This window comes from Trachypithecus francoisi, unplaced genomic scaffold, assembly GCF_009764315.1.
Source record: "Trachypithecus francoisi isolate TF-2019V2 unplaced genomic scaffold, Tfra_2.0 Lachesis_group10, whole genome shotgun sequence".
Lineage (NCBI taxonomy): Eukaryota > Metazoa > Chordata > Mammalia > Primates > Cercopithecidae > Trachypithecus > Trachypithecus francoisi.
In genome coordinates, this window is record NW_022681455.1 from 31354827 (window position 1) to 31369027 (window position 14201).

Sequence of the window (14201 nt, forward strand, 5' to 3'; positions counted from 1 at the left end):
TTGATTACATGCAGTACACATGGCCTTTGTAGTAAGCTGGAGCCTGTGGCCACCCAAAGGGGGATTTGCACATGAGCCGAGGACAGATTTCTAATGTGCCAGATGAGGTGAGTAGGAGATTATGCACCTGTGTCTTCAGCCTTGTCCTCCCCATCTTTGTCATCTCCTGAGGATGGAGCATCTGTCATGTGCACACTGAGTGGCACCACTCCTGCTGGGTGAGTCGCTGCAGCTGCAGGCCCCCAGGGTCGTCGTGAGAGGCAGTCAGCACCTGCAGCTGCTGGGACTCCACCAGGATGCATTTTGAGGACACCAGCTCTGCACCATCCTTGACCCAGACAGCGGGCCCCATGGGACCACCTCCAGGCAGGGAGCAACTCAGCCCTGCGGTGTCCCTGACGCCAAAGAACAACTGCTCCTGCTGGTTTCAAGACCTCAGCAGGAGGCTGCAGCAGGCCTTGAGTGAGGGAGGATCGGCTCCCAGAGCCTGGGGTCCTGCCAGACAACACTCAAACCAGCAGCTGGTAAATAATCCCCAAAAGGGCCTGGGGCAACATTTTCAACTTTACCAACCAGTCTCTGTGCCAAAGACTTAACTCTGCCCTTGCAGCATGAAGCAGCCTTCCATAGACATCCTGCTGGTCTCCCTGAGACAGGCTGCTCCCAGTCCTAGGGGATCTGAAGTAGCGCCTGAATGGCCACAGCCATGCAAAGCACTAGGGCACAGGTCAGGGTGTCTGTGGCAGGGCCTGGGGCTGCAGTTTGTCAGGCAGCGTGCACAGGCATGCTGCTCCCCACAGCTTAGCTTGGCACTAGCAGGAGGAGAGTGTCCCTTAGAAGCCTGGGAGCCACTGGAGCCCGACTCAGTGTGTGCAGCTCCCAAATGGGCTTGGTGCCCATAAACCCAGCACCACTGTGGGCTGCTGACCCACCAGGGTGTGCACCCCAGCTGAGCCAGCTGTCCTTGACCCACCAGGCCTCAGACCATGCCCAGACCAGCTTGCTGGGGGACAGGGACACTGGAACAGAATTTTAAGAATGAGTTCACTGAATTTGGTGGGGGGATTTCTTGAATTATTTCTCTAATTTATTTGGATTTAAAGGCACAAATGACTCTATTTCCAGTAGTACAGAGAGTGTGAATACTCAGAATTTCACCATTGGATAGACCTGATCAAATACTTATAAGATCTTGGTGACCATGTATTTGACACCTTAGAAGACTTTGTTAAACTAGCAAGTATAAGGTGATTGGCTGATTTTTGCCAATTGTGCTGGACAAAATGGGGAAAAAAAGATGAACTCAGGACTGCAAACTTCTAGCTCATGAGCCACATAAGTCACCTAAAAGTTTCTGTTTCCTTTGAATGAAATCCTAATCTCCTGTAGCTGCAGGGCTGAAATTTCTGAAAAATAAATGCAGAATCTCATTCTGTGGGTGGCTAAATTGCAACACAAAACAAATCCCAAACTCAAAGAATGTCTGTTATTTAAGTGAAGTCATTGACTGGGAATAAATAGGATCCTGAAAATCAGAATGGGGACATCTGGGCAGATCCTGATGAAACTAAAGACACTGAACTCCTAAATTCCTCTGAAAACTATTTGCCAGTTACATTCAACCACATTTGGCGAAGTTAATCCAGTTTTCCCTACCAAAAAGGTAATGGTCTTCTTTGAGGTAGTTGCCCTCAAGACCCTGTGATTCCACTCAACATTTACCCCCAACACCCCTCTGTGATTCCAGATGCATAAATAGCCTTGAGTCCTAGCATGTCCTGAAAGATGTGGTGGAATACATCAGTAAGATGATTTAGAGAAGCAATATGACAATGTGATGAAAATAATTAAAAATCTTTAAAAGTCTGTGTCCTAATATTTATCATTCAAGTAGTCTATGAATTTTCTAAAATTCTAAACATAGAAGAATCTCTCTATATAAAGATGCTTGTCAAAATATTATTTACAACAAGACAAAATGAAAGCAGATGGATCCAAAAGAAGTTGGGTTACATCTTCTTTTTTTTTTTTTTCTTTTTTAAAATTATATTTGAAGTTATAGGGTACATGTGCCCAATGTGCAGGTTTGTTACATATGTATACATGTGCCATGTTGGTGTGCTGCACCCATTAATCATCATTTACATTAGGTATATCTCCTAATGCTATCCCTCACCTCTCCCCACTCCCCACAATAGGCCCCAGTGTGTGATATTCCCCTTCCTGTGTCCAAGTGATCTCATTGTTCAATTCCCACCTATGAGTGAGAACATGCAGTGTTTGGTTTTGTATTCTTGGGATAGTTTGCTGAGAATGATGGTTTCCAGCTGCATCCATGTCCCTACAAAGGACATGAACTCATCCTTTTTAATGGCTGCATAGTATTCCATAGTGTATATGTGCCACATTTTCTTAATCCAATCTGTCACTGATGGACATTTGGGTTGATTCCAAGTCTTTGCTATTGTAAATAGTGCTGCAATAAACATATGTGTGTATGTGTCTTTATAGCAGCATGATTTATAATCCTTTGGGTATATACACAGTAATGGGATGGCTGGGTCAAATGATATTTCTAGTTCTAGATCCTTGAGGAATCGCCATACTGTTTTCCACAATGGTTGAACTAGTTTACAGTCCCACCAACAGTGTAAAAGTGTTCCTATTTCTCCACATCCTCTCCAATACTTGTTGTTTCCTGATTTTTTAATGATTGCCATTCTAACTGGTGTGAGATGGTATCTCATTGTGGTTTTGATGTGCATTTCTCTGATGGCGAGTGATGATGAGCATTTTTTCATGTGTCTGTTGGCTGTATGAATGTCTTCTTTTGAGAAGTGTCTGTTCATATCCTTTGCCCGCTTTTTGATGGGGTTGTTTTGTTTTTGTTTTTGTTTTTTGTAAATTTGTTTGAATTCTTTGTAGGTTCTGGATATTAGCCCTTTGTCAGATGAGTAGATTGCAAAAATTTTCTCCCATTCTGTAGGTTGCCTGTTCACTCTGATGGTAGTTTCTTTTGCTGTGCAGAAGCTCTTTAATTAGATTCCATTTGTCAATTTTGGTTTTTGCTGCCATTGCTTTTGGTGTTTTAGCCATGAAGTCCTTGCCCATGCCTATGTCCTGAATGGTATTACCTAGGTTTTCTTCTAGGGTTTTTATGGTTTTAGGTCTAACATTTAAGTCTCTAATCCATCTTGAATTAATTTTCGTTTAAGGAGTAAGGAAAGGATCCAGTTTCAGCTTTCTACTTGTGGCTAGCCAATTTTCCCAACACCATTTATTAAATAGGGAATCCTTTCCCCATTTCTTGTTTTTGTCAGGTTTGTCAAAGATGAGATGGCTGTAGATGTGTGGTATTATTTCTGAGGGCTCTGTTCTGTTCCATTGGTCTGTATCTCTGTTTTGGTACCAGTACCATGCTGTTTTGGTTACTGTAGCATTGTAGTATAGTTTCAACTCAGGTAGTGTGATGCCTCCAGCTTTGTTCTTTTGGCTTAGGATTGTCTTGGCAATGTGGGCTCTTTTTTGGTTCCATATGAACTTTGAAGCAGTTTTTTCCAGATCTGTGAAGAAAGTCATTGGTAGCTTAATGGGGATGGCATTGAATCTATAAATTACTTTGGGCAGTATGGCCATTTTCACGATATTGATTCTTCCTATCCATGAACATGGTATGTTCTTCCATTTGTTTGTGTCCTCTTTTATTTCACTGAGCAGTGGTTTGTAGTTCTCCTTGAAGAGGTCCTTTACATCCCTTGTAAGTTGGATTTCTAGGTATTTTATTCTCTTTGAAGCAATTGTGAATGGAAGTTCATTCATGGTTTGGCTCTCTGTTTGTCTGTTACTAGTATATAAGAATGTTTGTGATTTTTGCGCATTGATTTTGTATCCTGAGATTTTGCTGAAGTTTCTCATCAGCTTAAGGAGATTTTGGGCTGAGACGATGGGGTTTTCTAAATATACAATCATGTCATCTGCAAACAGGGACAATTTGACTTCTTCTTTTCCTAACTGAATATCCTTGAGTTCTTTCTCTTGCCTGATTGCCCTAGCCAGAACTTCCAACACTATGTTGAATAGGAGTGGTGAGAGAGGGCATCCCTGTCTTTTTTTTTTTTTTTTTTTTTGAGATGGAGTCTCTCTCTGTCGCCCAGGCTGCAGTGCAGTGGCGCGATCTCGGCTCACTGCAAGCTCTGCCTCCCGGGTTCATGCCATTCTCCTGCCTCAGCCTCCTGAGTAGCTGGGACTACAGGCGCCCACCACCTCGCCCAGCTAGTTTTTTGTATTTTTAGTAGAGACGGGGTTTCACCGTGTTAGCCAGGATGGTCTTGATCTCCTGACCTCGTGATCCGCCCGCCTCGGCCTCCCAAAGTGCTGGGATTACAGGCGTGAGCCACCGCACCCAGCCATCCCTGTCTTATGCCAGTTTTCAAAGGGAATGCTGCCAGTTTTTGCCCATTCCGTCTGATATTGGCTGTGGTTTGCCATAAATAGCTCTTATTATTTTGAGATATGTTCCATCAATACCGAATTTTTTGAGAGTTTTTAGCATGAAGGGCTGTTGAACTTTGTCAAAGGCCTTTTCTGCATCTATTGAGATAATCACGTGATTTTTCTTCGGTTCTGTTTATATGCTGGATTATGTTTATTGATTTGCATATGTTGAACCAGTCTTGCATCCCAGGGATGAAGCCTGCTTGATCATGGTGGATAAGCTTTTTGATGTGCTGCTGGATTTCGTTTGTCAGTATTTTACTGAGGATTTTTGCATCGATGTTCATCAGGGCTATTGGTCTAAAATTCTCCTTTTTTGTTGTGTCTCTGCCAGGCTTTGGTATCAGGATGATGTTGGCCTCATAAAATGAGTTAGGGAGGATTCCCTCTTTTTCTATTGATTGGAATAGTTTCAGAAGGAATGAATACAGCTCCTCCTTGTACCTCTGGCAGAATTTGGCTGTGAATCCGTCTGGTCCTGGACTTTTTTTGGTTGGTAGGCTATTAATTATTGCCTGAATTTCAGAGCCTGCTATTGGTCTATTCAGGGATTCAACTTCTTCCTGGTTTAGTCTTGGGAGAGTGTAAGTGTCCAGGAAATGATCCATTTCTTCTAGGTTTTCTAGTTTATTTCATAGAGGTGTTTATAGTATTCTCTGATGGTAGTTTGTATTTCTGTGGGGTTGGTGGTGATATCCCCTTTATCATTTTTTATTGCATCTATTTGATTCTTCTCTCTTTTTCTATTTGATTCTTCTCTCTTTTCTTCTTTATTAGTCTTGCTAGTTGTCTATCAATTTTGTTGATCTTTGAAAAAAAACCAGCTCCTGGATTCATTGATTTTTTGGAGGGTTTTTTGTGCCTCTATCTCCTTAAGTTCTTCTCTGATCTTAGTTAGTTCTTGCCTTCTGCTAACTTTTGAATGTGTTTGCCCTTGTTTCTCTAGTTCTTTTAATTATGATGTTAGGGTGTCAATTTTTGATCTTTCCTGCTTTCCCTTGTGGGCATTTAGTGCTACAAATTTCCCTCTACACACTGCTTTAAATGTGTCCCAGAGATTCTGGTATGTTGTATCTTTGTTCTCATTGGTTTCAAAGAACATCTTTATTTCTATTTTCATTTCATTATGTACCCAGTAGTCATTCAGGAGCAGATTGTTCAGTTTCCATGTAGTTGAGTGGTTTCAATTGAGTTTCTTAGTCCTGAGTTCTAGTTTGATTGCACTGTGATCTGAGAGACAGTTTGTTATAATTTCTGTTCTTTTACATTTGCTGAGGAGTACTTTATTTCCAACTATGTGGTCAATTTTGGAATAAGTGTGATGTGGCGCTGAGAAGAATGTATATTCTGTTGATTTGGGGTGGAGAGTTCCGTAGATGTCTATTAGGTCCGCATGGTGCAGAGCTGAGTTCAATTCTTGAATATCCTTGTTAACTTTCTGTCTCGTTGATCTGTCTAATGTTGACAGTGGGGTGTTAAAGTCTCCCATTATTATTGTATGGGAGTCTAAGTCTCTTTGTAAGTCTCTAAAGACATGCTTTATGAATCTGGGTGCTCCTGTATTGGGTGCATATAATTTTAGGATAGTTAGCTCTTCCTGATGAATTGATCCCTTTACCATTATGTAATGGCCTTCTTTGTCTCTTTTGATCTTTGATGGTTCAAAGTCTGTTTTATCAGAGACTAGGATTGCAACCCCTTTTTTTTTGTTTTCCATTTGCTTGGTAGATCTTCCTCCATCCCTTTATTTTGAGTCTATGTGTGTCTCTGTATGTGAGACAGGTCTCCTGAATACAGCAAACTGATGGGTCTTGACTCTTTATCCAATTTGCCAGTCTGTGTCTTTTAATTGGACCATTTAGTCCACTTACATTTAAGGTTAATATTGTTATGTGTGAACTTGATCCTGTCATTATGATATTAGCTGGTTATTTTGCTCGTTAGTTGATGCAGTTTCTTCCTAGCATCGATGGACTTTACATTTTGGCATGTTTTTGCAGTGGCTGGTACCTGTTGCTCCTCTCCATGTTTAGTGCTTCCTTCAGGATCTCTTGTAGGGCAGGCCTGGTGGTGACAAAATCTCTAAGCATTTGCTTGTCTGTAAAGGATTTTATTTCTCCTTCACTTATGAACTTAGTTTGGCTGGATATGAAGTTCTGGGTTGAAAATTCTTTTCTTTAAGAATGTTGAGGCCGGCGCGGTGGCTCAAGCCTGTAATCCCAGCACTTTGGAGGCCGAGACGGGCGGATCACGAGGTCAGGAGATCGAGACCATCCTGGCTAACACGGTGAAACCCCGTCTCTACTAAAAATACAAAAAATAGCCGGGCGACGTGGCGGGCGCCTGTAGTCCCAGCTACTCGGGAGGCTGAGGCAGGAGAATGGCGTAAACCCGGAGGCGGAGCTTGCAGTGAGCTGAGAACCGGCCACTGCACTCCAGCCTGGGCGACAGAGCGAGACTCCGCCTCAAAAAAAAAAAAAAAAAAAGAATGTTGAATATTGGCCCCCACTCACTTCTGGCTTGTAGAGTTTCTGCTGAGAGATCTGCTGTTAGTCTGATGGGCTTCCCTTTGTGGGTAACCCGACCTTTCTCTCTGGCTGCCCTTAACATTTTTTCCTTCATTCAACTTTGGTGAATCTGGCAATTATGTGTCTTGGAGTTGCTCTTCTCAAGGAGTATCTTTGTGGTGTTCTCTGTATTTCCTGAATTTGCATGTTGGCCTGCCTTCCTAGTTTGGGGAAGTTCTCCTGAATGACATCCTGAAGAGTGTTTTCCAACTTAGTTCCATTTTCCCCATCACCAGGCACACTAATCAGATGTAGATTTGGTGTTTTCACATAATCCCATATTTCTTGGAGGCTTTGTTCATTTCTTTTTACTCTCTTTTCTCTGCACTTCTCGCTTCATTTCATTCATTTGATCTTCAATCACTGATACTCTTTCTTTCGGTTGATCGAGTCGGTTACTGAAGCTTGTGCATTTGTCACGTAGTTCTTGTGTCATGGTTATCATCTCTATTTGTTCTTTTAAGGTCTTCTCTGCATTGTTTATTCTAGTTATCCATTCATCCATTCTTTTTTCGAGATTTTTAGTTTCTTTGCGCTGGTTACGTAGTTCCTCCTTTAGCTCTGAGAAGTTTGATTGACTGAAGCCTTCTTCTCTCAACTCATCAAAGTCATTCTCTGTCCAGCTTTGTTCTGTTGTTGATGATGAGCTGCATTCCTTTGGAGGGGGAGATGCACTCTGATTTTTTGAATTTCCAGTTTTTCTGCACTGCTTTTTCCCCATCTTTGTGGTTTTCTTTTCCTTTGGTCTTTGATGATGGTGATGTACTGATGGGATTTTGGTGTGGGTGTGCTTTCTGTTTGTTAGTTTTCCTTCTAACAGTCAGGACCCTCAGCTGCAGTTCTGTTGGAGTTTGCTTGAGGTCCACTCCAGACCCTGTAGGCCTGGGTATCAGCAGTGGAGGCTGCAGAAGATAGAATATTGCTGAACAGCAAGTGTTGCTGTCTGATTCTTGCTCTGGAAGCTTCATCTCAGGGGTGTACCCAGCCGTGTGAGGTGTGAGGTGTTGGTCTGCACCTCAGTTGAAAATGCAGAAATCACCCATCTTCTGTGTCGCTCATGCTGGGAGCTGGAGACTGGAGCTGTTCCTATTCGGCCATCTTAGGAGCCCCCTCCGGATTTCATCTTCTTGTGTGAAGTGGGATGTGGCTTGTAAAAGTTTGTTATAAACTTTATGCAAAGTTTATAACAAGGAAAACTGCTTGTGTAATAATACATTCAAAAAGCAACATCCAAGATAACCCGTAACATATGAATGCAACTTTGTAAAATGACAGCATATATAAATATACATATATAGAAAATAACAAAATGAAAATGAGCACCACTGCACAAGACAGCTCCAGGGACCACCATTTGCACTGCAGTCTACAAAGTTTCAACAATATAATAGCAGTGATTTTTTAAAGAAAGGCCTAGGTGATGTTTCTGTCTGTGCATTTTAAAGTCTTCTGTGATCAAATAGGGTTTCACGTTTCCAACACAAAAACATATATTTTAACATTTACAATGGAGCATTTGAAGTAAAAAAACAATGAAATGAGGCCAGACATGGTGGCATGCACCTGTAGTCCCAGCTACTCAGGAGGCTGAGGCAGGAACATTGATAGAGCCCAGAAGTTCAAGGATGTAGGACACTATGATCACAGCTGTGAATAGTCACTGCACTCCAGCCTGGGCAACATATCAAGACCTTATCTCTATAATAATAGTAATAATAATATTCACAATCTTCTTTCTGCCTCAAGCTAAAGCTACTTTCTCATTTGAACCCAAAGGACAGAAATGCCTAGTGAGTGCTCCACCAGCGAAAAGAAATGAGTTCTTCCTTTATAATCCATGATCCAATTTTTGGTTATAGAGTTCAGCTGGGCAATAAAGGCAACACTAAGAACACCATCAATATAAAGATTACTGATTGTCATGTATGTGTTCATGTATAAAGGTGAACCGCTAAAAGAGGGAGATGGATTCTTCCATTTCATAGATGAAAATCTGAGTCCCTGTGAACTTTGAGGCTTGTTCTGGGTTCACCGAATGTAAGCCTTGAGAATTGGGAGACACTCAGCCTCCTGCAGAGCTCATCTAGGCATGAGCCACACCAGTGGAGACTCCTCAACAGCAGGAAGAGTAACTGAGATCCAGGAATGTCCACACTTGTAGAGGGTCCATGTCCAGTGGAATACAAGTGAAGGATGGGCGGAGGGTAGAGTCTAGCTGCTTCCTTCAGCTGGGGGTGGCAGATGTGTGGGTCAGTCGGCTACCCACGAGGTGTATCATATTCCTAGGGCTGTCTTTCATTCCTCTGCTGAGAACTCCATCCTGCACAGACAAAAACCATATATTCACTGGTAAGCAGGATCCTTTTTAGAAATGCAAACATAATTTCCCTAACATTAAAGCCAAACATTCTTTCTCCCAGTGAATCATCTTATTTGGATAATCTCCTAACTTCCCCTGAAGTTCGCCCCAGAGTTGCATCTGAGCATTTGGATCCAAGACAGAAAGTCATTTTGGGGTTTGGACCTGGCTGATCTTGGACCATGTTCTGAAAAGGAAGCTTTCTACTTGCAGAAGAGCAAGGGTGAGCTCTGAATAGGAGAGGAAATCATGAGGGGGAAAGACAGATGGGCAGATTCCCAAGCAAACTTGGAATATATTTGCCAGCCTCTTTTCAGCTGTGATAAAATACACATCAACACAAAATTTGCCATTGTAACCATTTAAGTGTACAATGCAGTAACATTTAGTAGGTGCACAACGTTATGCAGCCATTATCACTATCAAGTTCCAGAGCATTTTCATCACCCTAGAAGGAAACTCTGTACCTGTTAAGCAGTTACCTTCCACTCTCCCCTGCCACCAGCCCCTGGCACCATTAACCCAGTTTCTGTCTCTCTAGATTTGCTTCTTCTGAATATTGTATCAAAATGGAATCATACAATACATGGCCTTTTGTGACTGGCTTCTTTCATTTAACATGTTTTCAAGGTTCATCCAAGTTGTAGCATGTATGAGTACATTATTCCTTTTATGGTAATATAACATTCCATTGCACAATAGATTACATGTTGTTTATCCATTCATCGGTTGATGGGCATTTTCTTTTAAATTAAGTAGAGAAAACAAAAGAGGAGTTACAAATTACCACCCCCCACAAAATACTTGCTTTTCTATTTACCTATGAAGTTACTTTTAGCTGTGTACTTCTTTGCTTCATATGGCTTCAAGTTGCTATCTAATGTCCTTTTATTTCAGTGTGAAGCATTCCTTTTAGCATTAATTGTAGAATAGGTTTACCAGAGACAAGTGCCATCAGCTTTTATTTACCTGTGCATGTCTGAATTTCTCCATTATTTCTGACAGAGAGTTTTGCCAAATATGCAACTGTCCGTTGAGACAGGTTGTTTTTTTCTTTCTGAACTTTAAGTTTGTCATGCCAATGTCTTCTGAACTCCATAGTTTCTTTTTTTTTTTTTTGAGACGGAGTCTCGCTCGGTTGCCCGGGCTGGAGTGCAGTGGCCGGATCTCAGCTCACTGCAAGCTCCGCCTCCCAGGTTTACGCCATTCTCCTGCCTCAGCCTCCCGAGTAGCTGGGACTACAGGCGCCCGCCACCTCGCCCGGCTAGTTTTTTGTATTTTTTAGTAGCGACGGGGTTTCACCATGTTAGCCAGGATGGTCTTAATCTCCTGACCTCGTGATCCACCCGTCTCGGCCTCCCAAAGTGCTGGGATTACAGTCTTGAGCCACTGCGCCCGGCCTGAACTCCATAGTTTCTGAAGAAGATTTGGCGGTTAATCTCATGGAGGATCCTTGTACTCGATGAGTCCCTTCTCTTGTTGTTTTCAAGATACTCTGTTTGTCTTTGACTTTTGACAGTTTCATTATAATGTCTGTCAGTGTGGACATCTTTGAATTGCTGCTACTTTAAATGTTTCAGTGTGTTGGATACCCAGATTCATGTTTTTAATAAAATTTCCGAAGTTTGGGATCATTATTGCTTTAAATACTCTTTCTTCCCTCTTCTTTCTTCTCTCTTTTGGGGACTCCCAAAATGCATATACTTGATGTTGTCTCTCAGATCTCTTCTGTTCATTTTTCTTCATACTTTTTCCCTTCTGCTCCTCAATGGGCAATTTCAATTGGCCTATGTTTAAGTTTACTGATTCTTCATTCTGCAAAATAAAATCTGCTCTTGAAGCCCTCCAGTGAATTTTCCATTTTACTTCCTGTACATTTCAGCTTCAGATTTCCATTTGCTTCCTTTTCACAATTATTTATTAATTTCTGCTATTTAGTGAAACGTAGTTCTCCTGATTTTCTTTAGTTATTTGTCCATAGTTTCCTTTAGCTCTTTGACTATGTTTAAGACAGTTGATTCAAAGTCTTTGTCTAGTAAGTCAGTCCATTCTTCTTCAGGAAAAATTTCTTTCCATTGTTTTTCCTGTGAATGAGTCATACTTTCATACATGCATAACTCATGTTTTTTGAAGTTGAAAACTAGACATTTTCAATATTATGATGTGGTAACTGTGAAAATTACATTTTCTAAACTATTTTTGTATAGATTGTATTCTTTATTGTATGTGATCACTGAAGTCTCATAGTTGTAGATGTGTGGCCTTATTTCTGAGTTCTCTATTCTATTCCATTGGTCTATGCATCTGTTTTGTACCAGTACCATGCTGTTTTGGTTACTGTAGCCTTGTAGTGTAGTTTGAAGTCAAGTAGCATGATGCCTCAAGCTTTGTTCTTTTTTTGCTTAAGATTGTCTTGACCATAAAGCTCTTTTTGGTACTGTATGAATTTTGAAATCATTTCTTCTAATTCTGTGAAAACTATCAATGGTAGTTGAATGAGAATAGCATTGGATCTATAAATTATTTTGGGCAATATGACCACTTTCATGATATTGATTCTTTCTATCCATGAGCATGGAGTGTTTTTCCATTTGTTTGTGTCCTCTCTGATTTACTTGAGCAGCAGTTTGTAGTTCTCCTTGAAGAGATTCTTCAATTCCTTTGTGATCTGTATTCCTAGGCATCTTATTCTGTTTGTAGCAATTGTGAATAGAAGTTTATTCACGATTTGACTCTCTGCTTGTCTATTGTTGTATAGGAATGCTTGTGACTTCTGCCATTGATTTTGTATCCTGAGACTTTACTTAAGTTGCTTATCAGCTTAAGAAGCTTTTCAGCTTAAACAATGGGGTTTTCTAGATATAGGATCATGTGATTTGCCAACAAAGACAATTTGACTTCCTGTCTTCCTGTTTGAATATCTTTTCTTTCTCTTACCTGATTGCCCTGACCAGAACTTCCAATACTGTGTTGAGTAGTACTGGTGAGAGAGGGCATCCTTGTCTTGTGCTGGTGTTAAAAGGGAATGTTTTCAGCTTTTGCCCATTCAGTATGATACTGGTTGTGAGTTTGTCATAGATGACTTTTATTATCTTGAGGTATGTTCCTTCAATACCTAGTTTACTGAGAGTTTAAAAATGTGGAATGCTTCATGAATTTGCATGTCACCCTTGTGCAGGGGCCATGCTGATCTTCTCTGTATCTTTCCAATTTTAATATATGTGCTGCCAAAGCGAGTACTGACCACAAGTTCTTAGAAGTGGAGATAAGTGAAGAACTGTGGGTGAGATGGAGTGTTGAATTTCATCTGCAGTAATTTCTGCATCTAACAAAATGTGATTATCTCTGTCTTTTATTCTTTAATTAAGTGATAAAAAGCATTACAGATTTAAAGTTTAAATATTCTTGTATCCTGGGGATGAGTAACCTGGGCAGGATATTTAATTTATTTATAGCTCATTGGTGGACACTGTCTAGTACGGTTTTTCTCAGTATTTTTACCTCTAATTGCTTCGAAGTGATTATCCTGTCATGTTTTCTCTTATGTATTCGCTAGCTGACTTTAGAATCAATGTTATTTATACATAAACAATAATGAGTTTACTGGCTTTCTCTCTGTTTCCTCATTCTCTTGAATATTATGTATAAATTCAGTAGCCTTCTTCAAAGTTTTGGTAGAACTTATCTGTAAAACAGTCTGGATATTCCTGAAGGGAAATAAAGTTTTACAACCGTTTTAACTTCTTTACTTGTAATAAGTTCTCCCCATTGACATAATCTTGTTCATAGTCTCAAAATTATTTAAACCTCTACTATATTTTTAGTGGCATGTTTATCTATCATAATGTTATTTTATTCTTAATTGCCATTGCCTGTTTTATTTCTCCATCCAAAAAAAAACAGCTGCTTTTGGTGGGCTGGGCCCTCAGCAGTGGCAGCTGCCAGGTCAGCCCTGGTGAGTGGTGACTCAATTGCTGTGCCCATACAGTGTCCATCGCAGCCACCACGGCCACTTTGTGCAGGGACTCCATGAGCAAGCCCTGTGAGGCTGAGCAGCATCGTCCATCAAGCCACCTCACTCACCTGGTCACAGGGAGCCCCAGCACCTTAAAGACCCTCTGGTAGGCATCCACACACAACCACTATCGTCACACACTCGGCCTATAGCAAGAGGTCTATGCGTACCTCTCTCCTCTACCTCCCAATTTTCCAACTCTATTTTCCTCAAGTTCTTGACTGGCCAGCCAAGGCATGAGCCACTGCCCATGACTCATTCATTCATGCACTACTGGGCATCATTTCACACCCCCCACCTCCCATGGGCTTGTTTGGGTTTGATTCCTAGTTCCTGGCTTGAGAGTCATTTCCAAAGCTGTTCTGGTGTCAGCTCCCAAGCCTACTGCTGTTGTTGTAGATTTTCCTCTTTATATGTATTTATTTCCTGGAATTAAAAACAATTGCACTAATTTTTTCAATTCAGCATTTCCAAGGATATGCAGTAGGAGTGATTCTTCTTAGTGTACATAGAATTGCTTCAAAACACCAGCAATGTATATTTGAGGGAAGCACAGCATGCATGGAGAAAGGAGGACAATCCACAAGTGGGCAGTGGAGTTTCACAAAGTGAACACTTGGGTAAACAACATCCACATCAAAGTACACCAATCACAGCCTGCCGGAAATACCTTTGGGTCCTCCTCAGTCATAAACCACCCTCCCCACCCTAGAGTAGCCACTCTTGATTTCTAACACAGATGAGTTCTGCCAGTTCTAGTTGAATG

At 41.2% G+C, this 14201-nt stretch overlaps 2 protein-coding genes and 1 non-coding gene across 3 annotated transcripts in view; 1 reads left to right on the forward strand and 2 right to left on the reverse strand.

Annotated features, from left to right (window-relative positions):
• Positions 1 to 14201, reverse strand: part of LOC117088391 (class I histocompatibility antigen, Gogo-B*0102 alpha chain-like) — a 173254-nt gene that overhangs the window by 99275 nt on the left and 59778 nt on the right. The window lies entirely within an intron of this gene.
• Positions 1 to 14201, forward strand: part of MICB (MHC class I polypeptide-related sequence B) — a 280866-nt gene that overhangs the window by 91012 nt on the left and 175653 nt on the right. The gene's annotated exons all lie outside the window — the stretch shown is intronic.
• Positions 12554 to 12660, reverse strand: LOC117088803. The gene has a single exon (XR_004439335.1). It is a non-coding gene; the product is annotated as a U6 spliceosomal RNA (small nuclear RNA).